The sequence below is a fragment of the Passer domesticus genome, chromosome 11, assembly GCF_036417665.1.
Source record: "Passer domesticus isolate bPasDom1 chromosome 11, bPasDom1.hap1, whole genome shotgun sequence".
NCBI lineage: Eukaryota > Metazoa > Chordata > Aves > Passeriformes > Passeridae > Passer > Passer domesticus.
Window position 1 is genome coordinate 23,699,692 of NC_087484.1, and position 11,074 is coordinate 23,710,765.

At 43.7% G+C, this 11,074-nt stretch overlaps 1 long non-coding RNA gene across 1 annotated transcript; it reads right to left on the bottom strand.

The window, feature by feature from the left end:
• Window positions 1–537: 537 nt before the first annotated feature.
• LOC135278445 (uncharacterized) lies at window positions 538–5,928 on the bottom strand. The gene is made up of 3 exons (XR_010345966.1): window positions 4,551–5,928; window positions 1,993–2,138; window positions 538–739 (listed from the first exon to the last, which is right to left on the bottom strand). It is a non-coding gene; the product is annotated as an uncharacterized LOC135278445 (long non-coding RNA).
• Window positions 5,929–11,074: the final 5,146 nt, after the last annotated feature.

Consider the following 11,074-nt stretch of genomic DNA (forward strand, 5'->3'; position numbering starts at 1 on the left):
CAAGGAACCTGAACTAAGCAAATTCACCTGTAGGTCACCCCTTGCAAGGATACAATTATCTGATTTCTTAAAACATGAGTGAGTTGCTATTTTCAGTGAAGGACTGGATTTCCTGCTCTCTTCTGCTTTTTCAGGACAAGCTCTCTACTAGTGCTAAGTTCAATCTGTTGGCTAAGCAGAGAGAAGGGTTGGAAAAACAAAGAACAAGGCTGGAAAAACCCATTTCAAGGAACTGAAAACAGACTGCACTATCAAATCAGAACAAGATTAAAATTGCTCTATTTGAAGTCCTGGAAAAATGTAATTTAGCTCTAGGGTGAGTGTCAATAAAAGCACTCCACTATGATTTCACACCTTACGTCAAAGCTTTACTATTCTTGCTGCAGGTAAGTTAGAAGGAGAAATTTATTGCTTTTTCACACTGACAAATATGTAACTTGTGTGAGTTGTGAGGGTGTGTTAGCCTTGGAAAAATAAAGCACATAAAATGTGGAAACCAACACGTTCCCCCAAAGTCACCCGTGCCAGGTGCCTTTGCTGTCCAAGCGTTTTCCACAGTCAGAGCTGCAGCCAGCAGTGGCCTGGGCTTGGGAGGAGCCCAGGCTGTGTTTACCCAGGTGGGACAGGCTCTCTTGCACCACTTCAGGAAGGAACTGGCACGTTCATTAGCTGCTCTTTTGGGAGTTGCAGATGGCATCCCTCCAGCAAAACACGGTTTTCAAGTACTGACATGAAAACCCTGGAGAGGAAATAAATGCACAACACACACCTAATATCAATAGCTCTGCTTCAACTGGCCCCAGTGCTCCTCCTTCCAGACACAGACACTGATCCCACAGGGCACCACATCAGGCACAAAACCAGCTCACTGTCCCTTTGCAATGGACATACAGGCTTACATAGAGACAAAAAGGGGAAAAAAAACCCCAACTTCCCACTGTGACAAAATAGGTCATTATTTTTCATTTAATAACAAAATACTTTGGAGATGGTGCTGCCACCACCTGTGGAGAAAGGGAGCAAAGCATTCTTCTCCCTGTGGATAGCATGAACTGATCACCACAGGATGGCTGGGAACTTCCCTCTCTCAGAACACACCACCCACTCCAGCCTCATTGCCAGCACCATTTCAATTCCATGTCTCTGCTGCAGGGCTGGCAATAGAGCCAATGCACTGGAGAGGAGACGAGACATTTCTGGGGTAGCACAGCTCTCATTAAAACACCAGATGCCTTGCTCACTGTGAGAGAAAAGCTGCGTCATTTGGCTGTTTTAACTTAGTCTTTGTGTGAGACGATGGCAAGAAATATGCTCTAAACTCAGCTTGACTTTGGATCTTTATAGAGTCATATAATCATGATCATCCAGCCCAACCATTTACCCAGCACTGCCAAGCCCACCCCTAAATTCTGTCCCCAGGTGCCACAGCTACGTGTCCTTTAAACCCCTCCAGGGATGGTTACTCCACCACTGTCCTGCCAATCTGTTCCAATGCTTGAACACCCTCTAAGTGAAGAAATTATTCCCAGCCTCCAATTTAAACCTCCCTTGGAGCAACCTGAGGCCATTTCCTCTTGTCCTGTTACTTAGCAGTAGAGACCAAACCCCACCTTGCTACAATCTATTTTCAGGTAGTTGTAGCAATAAGGTCCCCCTAATTTTCACCAGGCTGAAGAACCTCATCATTCTTGCAATACTCAAGGCACGGCAGGAGTACTGAAATGTCAGATCCACATTTTTGAATTTTCAGCACGCTGAACTGCTTATAACTAAACTGTAAGCTCTTGTGGGACTAAATCCCAGTACAACAACAGGGACTTCATGTTCTTTAAGCTTGATTTCTTATCTCCCTCCAGTTTCTCAATTCACCTCAGTGGTTTCTCACGCTTTTCTCATGAGCTGTGGCCAAATGCTCCTCCTTCTGCAAGCAACCCTTCAACTCCAGTTAGTGTCTATCCTCACACCCCAAGCAAACAAGCCTCTCCTACCTACCCCCTGCAGAAAAAGCCTGTTCTCCAACATCCTTAGCCAAGTAGCCACCATCATCCAGTGTCCTCTCCAGGCTGTTGCCAAGGAAATTGCTGTAGAGTCCTAGGCCAGGAAGGCTGCAACTGCCTGATCCAGAAGTTTATGTCCTGCTGAAGGGAGACACAAGGCAGAGAGTCATCTGGCAGGATCTTGCAGATCCTGTGTACTGCACACAGTCTCATGCCTTTATTGGGGCATCATCACCTGATGCTTTTCACTAACTGTGGCAGGTTCCTGGCAGCTCCTGCTGCACCAAGTACTTGAGCACAGCTTGCTCTCTCCAGGGAAAATGTAACAGAACACCTGGAGGCATCCCAGGCCAGCCCTGAAATCAGGGCATTACCACTTAGGCTCCTTTATCAGAGTTTGTGAAGGAGGCACTGGATGTAACCACCAAAGGAGTGACCTCCAGTACAAATGGATTCAATTCCTCTGTTCCTTTAGGAAGTATACAACACATTAGAACTCTTCAGAATTCAGGCTGGGGAGGGAGAACAATTTTGCTTTGTAAAGGACACAGCTTTTTTTATTTTGTGGGTGTGACCCAACAATTGGAATAGCATGAAGTGGGTCTGACATTTTAATCTCGTGGTACAGCTATTAATGACCACTTTTGTTTATGCAGAATTTAGGTAGTAGAAAATTTGCCCTCAGACTACAGCAAATAGTGTTAGTGAGCACTGGCATGCAACACCAGGTCATTCTCCAAAGGAACTGCTTGTATCCCTGGCAGAGATGAAAGAGACTGGACATCACATACAGGTCTAGGGTGGTCTAGAAGTGGAAGGGAAGACTGAAGAAAAAAAATAGACCTGACTTGTTATGCAGATAAATGGAGACATTTCATACAGACCTCTGTCAAAACAGGTAATGAGAGGCAGACAGCAAAAACACTCCTCATGGATAGCAGCATGGCTTACCTGTCTTCAGAAACATGATCATGTAAATTAAATAAATTGTCCAGTATGTTGGCAATTTAAACAAAAATCTTGGTTTAAGAAATACTGTCAAATGTCACAACAGTGTACAATATGCTGTCCTCTGGGCAAAATAAAGCCAGAATATTTTTCTGCTTTAATTAATTTTTAGGAAATAAATGTCCACATCAAACTAGGTCAAGATGACAAATCATTGTAAATAAAACCTGCTATGTTGGTTCATCACAATTAGTTTCTGCAGTATGTTTTTGGTGTAATTGGGATTCCACAGCACCCAGTAAACCTGGTTGGGCAGTCCATGTTAACCTGTGGGAGCAGGGCACCAGAAAAAATTCAACATGCCTGGATTTTGGAAGCTGCAGTAGTGCCTGCAGAATCAGCGAATTTAGTATGCTCCTTCCAGGGGAGAAGTAAAGTGTTCCCACAAACCACACTGAGGCGTCGTTAACACTGAGCAAAAGTACAATAGTACTCCTGAGCAGGAAAGGGTGATTTCACAGCACTTGCAGATGAAAGACAACACGCCCCATAACACAGTATAAAAATATCCCCAAGCCTCCTGCTTCACAAAGTGATTCAATGAAGAGCTATAAATAAGCAGGAGGGAGTCAGATGTTGCAGTGAAAGAACTTGGTGACTTAGTGACACATCAAGCTGATTTGGATAGTTGAGAATCAGTATGTTCCCCAGCAATAAGATAAATAAGCATATAAAGAAATATATAAGCCTTTCCACGGCTCTTGACAAGGTAAGCAGGAGAAGACTTTTCTATATACACTGATGAGATTATAAAAATGTGATCAGATGTCTTCTATGCTTCATAATAGCCCATGAACTCTCGAGACATCTGCAGAAAATGCTTTGAGGATATCATTTTGATTTGCTGCCTTCTGCTTCCCTTCACTAACGTTGTTTCCCTTAACAGTGGACACAGATTGACTTCAAGCAGCTGTTCAACCTAGAGCAATCTGATTCTCTTCATTTTAACAGGATAAGGAGGCTACAATAACTCTGTTAAGTTGAGGGCCCTAGAGGAATAGTTTCTTGCTTAAATAGTACTTGTACTGGCAATCAAAATCAATATGAAGTCAAAATTGTAGACCCTCCCTCTGCCAGACAATGCCTATATTTCCAGGTTAGTCACACAGCATCTTCCAAAGCTGATCTATCAACCTTCTCTTTAGTGCCCAGTGGCAGAACTTAACCAACAGCATAAGATCAGTTTTGTCTTATTCCATTTCATGATCCATATGAAGCTGGCAATAAAGAAGGGACGATTTAAGGATTGGCTCAATGTGCTGTTTTTGATTAACTTGAACCAATTGCTGAGCCACTGGACCTATGGCCAGGAGTAACTGGGCCACTCATTACTTGAACAAGGGCTGTTAATAAAAGCAACTGGTATTGGTGGCCCACTGACTATCTGCTGGATGAATAATGCTACTTTATTTTTAATTTAATTTCAGAGTACTACAAAAAGAAAAAAAGGAAGCTAAAAAGTATGAGAATAAAACACATCAAATACACAATAAAAAAAAGGTTACATAAACGCATTTTTCAAAGTTAGAAAAGGACACGCATTACCTTGTGGTGAAAGAATTTCACGTAGCCTGAAGATCTGCAGATCTGCCAGGGAGACAGCAGCACTGGTTGCAGTGAACCAAACCTGGTGCTGCTGCTGGACTCCAAGGGGAGCTCTGGGGATTCCACTCCTCCAGCACAGTGGTCCTGGGGCTGTGCAGGACTTCAGCGAGAGCCACCTTGCATCTCTTTTTGCATCAACTTCACCAAGACCCAACTGAGGAAAGGTGTTTGGCAATTCATGTGCCAGACAGATGGGTGGGAGGAATGGTACTTGGAATGTTGAATAGTGTGAATGAAGCATTTGGGGATGGATTTAAAACATTATATAGTGAGCATGGTGTACTGACAAAATCACTGGAGCTAGAGAATCTGATTATGCATTAACAGAACAGCCAGTTACTTAGGATTTGACCCTGGTTTTGACTCTAGGCTTGCCTCCACAGCCTTTCAGCAGACACCACTCCTACTGAAGGTCAGTCGTACTTACACCATGGTGGGAAAATGCATTGGTGAGTTGCTAAGACTAATTTTAAAAAGAACTGACAAAGTAAAATTTAATGAAGAGACAGGGGACTAGAGAGTGAACATTATTTATATGTTTGTGGAGGAGTAAATCAGCCTTTAACTCTCAAAAAGTCAAGAAAACTTTGCAGCTAAGGATTAATACAAATTCTCTAATTAATTTTATTTCTATATATGTCTGCATGCAGAGGAGAGAAATGGGACATGGAAACAGGGAGATCAGTAAACAAGAGACAAACTGCAGAATGTTGGCATTCTGCATTTTAGGTGGGGTGTTTGAGATAAAATTATTTTCATTCCCCTTTTTTTTTTGCTCAGGTTCAAGTCAAAAACCAAGGGATGGAGATATCTCCAAGTGCATATTCTGTGATTTTCCCTAAACAAGCTTTGTACTTGGGATTTGTGGAATCTTACTTTGTTGTTCTCTCTTATTTATTGTCTGGACTACCATAACACAGCTTTAGGTTTCATTAAGGGTTCTTGAAACAAATCTGCCTTGACTGAAAGCTTCTTTATAAATTTCATGCTTCTACACTGCTTTTGGTTATCACTCTCTAAATTCTCTTCAATTTTCTGTCCATAAGATTAAAAATGCAGAGATACACAAAACCATGAGCATCACTTTTCTTTTCACAACTGCCAGCACATGCACAGTCCAAGGAGCTCTTCCCTAAAATTTCTATTTCTGCAAAATCATTTGAGTTATGTCAGAGAAACCTTCAAGCCCGAGACACCAGACATAGATGATGACACTACAGCACTGACATCTATTCATGCTGCTGTGTCATCACTGCCAGTGATGTTGGGATCAAGGTGGAAAACACTGGAATTGTCACTCTTTTTTTTAACCACCTTTTTTTTTTTTTTTTTTCCAGTGACCTCTGCATGACCTTGCACAAGCTGTTTTCTCTTTCTTTTACTTCCCCTCTACTTTTACTTGGAATTTATCTTCTTTAGGAAGAGCTTGTCTATGAATAGGCACAGCACATACCACTGTGATCTCTCATTTCAAAGCACTGACAGCAAACGATGACAAAGGTCTCAGAAATTAGAGAAATGTGGTATAAGAGAGATTTTGCATTCCCTCTTTAGATTCACGACAACATGAGAACTTTTCTCATATTAGGTTTAGAGCTGGAAAAATGCGTGCCCAAGAGTGCTTTACAGCTCAACTATGTACGATGCAATGTTTTACACTCACATTTCTGTTTTACCCATATTGAATAAGGAGGTTGTGGTGACAAGTGAGGGAAGAAGAGCACAACATACAGCCGGAAAGGTGAAGGGGGGCAGAAGAGACCCTGCAGGAGGTTTTTAACCCGCCGTGACCGCGGCGCTGCCGGCCCGGAGCCCGCTCGCCCAGGGACAGCCCCGAGCGAGCCGGGCTGTGCACAGCGACCCGAGCCGGCAAACACCCGCTGAGGGCTGCGAGGGGAGCGGCAGGGAATTCACGGAACTCACAGAATCACAGATCACTGGGCTGGAAGAGACCTTCAAGATCACCGAGTCCAACCCAGCCCCAACATCTCAACTCAACCCTGGCGCCCAGTGCCACATCCAGGCTTTGTTAAACACACCCAGGGATGGTGACTGCACCACCTCCCTGGGCAGCCATTCCAGAACTTTATCACCCTTTCTGTAAAAACCTTCTTTCCTAATATCCAACCTATATTTCCCTTGATGCAGGGAAGGGGGATAGGTGTGCTGGCCCCAAACAAACCCCCAGAGCGGCACGGGAAGCACAGCCAGGCCGAGCTCTGGCTGACGCGACTGCACGGATGGGGCAAAGTCAAACTGACCAAAAACCGGCCCACAGCGAGCCCGGGGATGGGCAGAGAGGAGAGGGGCCGGGCCGAAGGGGCAGCTCCCTGGCACGCCTCCCCTCAGCCCTCAGGAGCCGAGCGGACACCTCTGCTCTGCTCCCGTTCCCTCACCGACACCTCCCCTCACATCGCTGTCCGTTCGGGGCTCTCCCGGTTCCCCTCAGCGGAGGTGGCGGGGCAGCCACGTCCCTCACACAGCCCCACGAGCACCAAACCCCACCCTACTGCACCAGCGGTAGGGTTGATAATGCAGCCAAGGAGCCCCCGGTGTGCAGCAACTCCCAGGCGAGGGGATGAGCTCCATGTGGCAGCCCTGAGTGTCTCTCCCTCCCTTGATGGGGGTGGCCGGGGCTGTGTCCCCTCCACCCTCCTGTCAGGGACAGGGGTGCTTCGTGTAGGATGCGTTTTTGGTGCTGGAATTGTGCTGGGCTCCTGAGCAACCCTGAGGGGGACATGGCCCCCTGCCCAGCTTCTCCTGAGAGGGCTGCAGTGCCCAGGGGCCGTGTACCTGGGCATTGTCTGGCCCCACGTCCTGCCCCTGTCCCCTGGGGCTGGCCACCACTGGGGACAACACTCACCAAAGCCTTTCCTTCCACATGTGGGCCAGGTCCAGGAGGGAGAGATGTCCTCTCCTGAACCCGTGGAAAGTGTACAAAACCACGTGTAAGGTCCTAATCAGCACCTTAGGAACAGCCAAACTTTCTGAAGGGTGGGACAAAGGCAGTCTATTGTCTAATCTATATTTGAGCCCCAAACTATCATTAAAAACAACCTCTTTCTTCTCCACTTGACAGTCACTCAAATAGGCCAAACTCTCTAGACGGGTTTTTTTATATATAGCTGACTCAAACCATATTGCTGTGAAGCTCCCATAGGGTCTGTACACCTGCTCTAAGTACCTTTTAAGTATTCCAGTCTTTATTGATGTTTTTGTGAAATTTTGTGTGAAAAGAGTTCAGCAAGCCTAGTCCTGGAAATCAGAGCTTACTAAGAATTTTTTAACTATCATTTTTCGCTCCTGTTTCCTCAGCTCACCTTCCTTTCCCCTGTTTTTTGCCTTGCCCAATGCTTTTGCCACTGCTCACTGTAGTGCATATCTTCTTTCCCTCTCTCTGTGTTCATCACCTCCAATCTTCTTTTAGAAGAAGGGAAATGCCACATGATGCAGCTGTCTAATAAGCTACTTCAAATAAATTATTTTATTCCATGTGGGAATAAATCAACGCAACAGATGCTGGGGTTTCTGACCTCTTTACAGGGCTTATCTTTGCCTCTGGTAGCAAATGAGAGGGTTTATTGCTGAAGGAGCAAAAGATAAACCAATATTATTTATTTTCACTTTGCTGCTGGCTGTTGATTAGTGCATCTGGAAGAAGATGAGAAGCAGGATCAAAGGGGCTTGGGCACATGCATCTGCCTTAATATGGAAGTGGGCTTGGTCCAGCTGTCTGGCATTAGAGCAACCCTTGGTATAAATTGCTTGAATTAAGAATCTAAGTCAAATGTGGATCTTGCACATAGTGGGGCTGCTTAAAAGGAAATGTCTGAGGGAAACCATTAGGAGAGGAAGAGAAGCTGAAAGACTCTAAGGAAGGTTAAACCTCGCTAGAGAAAACCTGATGAAATAAATTCCCCCATCTTCTCCCCTGCTGCACACACAGATGTTTGCCAACCCCAGTGGAGCAGGACAGATTACAAAGGAATTTCTTCCAGAGGATATCTTCAAAGGATGTGCACAGATGTATTTTAAAATAAATTGGGTGGGTATTGAATTCACATCATTATACTATATGTACTGCTTGTTTCTTCCTTAGTGGGTGACTCTTGGGGATCCTTCTCTCATTAGGTCCCAGACAGGAAAAAAAGCACTTATCCCTTAACTGGAGAACTGTGTAATCTGTTTTTTTCATTGATCAATTAGTCATCATGCACAAAGGCCATAAAGTCCAGCAGGCACCACCTCCCAATTTTCCCTGGATAGTCTCTCTTTGGTGGAAGCACAGTAGTTATCAAATATTTTTATACACTAAAGAATGGGTTAAAGATGAACTTAAGCCTTCACCTCAGCTCATGAGTTACATGTACTCATAACTGCCTCTTGAGTGGAACAATAAATTTGTTCCTCTGTATAATTTGTACTGCAAAGGAAGGTAAGAAAGAAAAGCTGAAGTCTAACAGGGAAGCAAACCCCATATAGTCTTAATAGAAAATATTTACCCTTCAGTAATACAAAGAATTTGATATTTTTCTGTGTATTGTTAATTTTCCTGACAGATTGTGAATTTTCCTTCATATGTAATAACATAAGGTGTCAATAACAGGAGTAAAATCTGAGAATGTTTTGCCCTGTGACTTTTCTCTAGAAAAGAGTATTAGAGTAATATTAGTATAAGTGTTAGAGTATAACCTCCCTTTTGCTCCACAAATGACATTTTACAACTCCTGCTTAGTTTGCTCAGACCAAGTCTGGTTTTTTTTCCCTATGCAGGACAAACAAATGAATAAGAATGACTTTGTGCACTTTGCTTCTTTATGTTACTATGATCTGCTGCTTTTTCTCATTTTATTCCTCCTACTCCCCTCCAAGACAGAGAAGATGAGTCCGGGGCAAACAATACATGGAATTTTCTGGTGATGAATTTAAGTGAGAGGTTGAAAGTGGGAGGGGGGAAAACACCGCCTCTTTTTTTGTTGCTTAGGGGAGAGAATATTCCACCTGCCTTACACCTTCTGGGCACAATCCAGGCCCTGCTGAGGAGCCTGGTTGAAGACAGCTACCAAAAGCTGGTGGTGCTCTCACTCCTGAATGACTTTGCTCATGTCCAGACCTCCCTTCAAAGGCAGGTGCTAAATACTGATAAGAGGCAGAAGGAAAACTCCTCTTGCAGTGGAACTGAGAGATGTAAAGTGATTATTTTAATAAGAGGATATTGTAAAGGCAGAATGATTAGTAAATAGCATGCAAAAGGTTAATTAATATCTATTGATATTCTAACTACAAATATGAGGAAAAAAATGTTCTGGAAGACAGCGTGGACTGAGGAGCATGATGGTATGCAGTTTAACATGCTAAATGGAAATGGATAAAAGGGATATCAAAGCCAGTTTGGGACTATGCAGTAGTTCAGGAAAATGTGCCCTGCATTGGGTGGAACAAGGGTGTTGGGGAACCTGGATCCAACTAACACAGCAAATACAGAGCATAAAGTGAAATCCTGAAGGGAGATGAAATATACACCATGCATGACTGATTCCATTATTCTCCTTTATGAATTTACAAGTGTTTTGAACTTAACTTGTACCTTTGTCTTTTCCACTTTCTTTTCAGAGACAGGATATTTTAGACAAAGGTGGGCCACCAGTTCACCCAGGAATGCATAATTCTTCAGATCTTTTCTCTGGGACTCTTTGAGTTGTGCTATTTTGGTGGGGTTTTTTAAGTCTGCCTTTTTTTTTTTAAATTACATTTTAATTATGATACCTTGAATTTACTGATTTTCCTTCTTTCTAAACATTATGCTTATTGATTTTTGAAGATAACCACGACAGACGTGTACTCATTACCATGTACCATGAAGTCATTTGGGAGTTCACAAAAGAACATTTGCCCAAGTAATGAGGGCTGACAGTTCACTGACCTTTGCTCATGTGACAGCAAAAAGTAGTCTTATACCATCATTACAGCGAAGCACCTTGAAATTAATTATTATATCACTGCCTTGTTTTGATCTCAGTAAATGATGAATTAAGCCCTTTTATATCTAACCCAGAGTCTGTAATTCAGCCACTTTTACATTTTTTGCAGCCTTGTGCCCCAAGTCTGGCTTCCCAGAAACGCTGGCAGAAATACTCTGTCTTTATTTTTCCTTAGAATAAGTCCCAGATATGTTAAGGACTACAAGCCTAGGTATCCACAGAAGAGTGCCCATTGTATCTGGCCAGTATGAAGTGTTCCATGGTGGTTTGTGCTTTTGGCTGTTTAAAGCGTGGCCTCAAGTGATTTCTGTGTCCTTTTTCATGAGAACAAAGGACACAGTAGTGAGCAGGACTGTCTCTCTCTTACCTTCTGTGAGATCCCACAGCCCTCTGCTGCCCAAGGAGCAAGAGGTGTACCCAGAAAAAAACCCCAAGGGACTGCCTAAGACATGGAGGCTCAGGTGTGTCTAATTAACTTGTTCA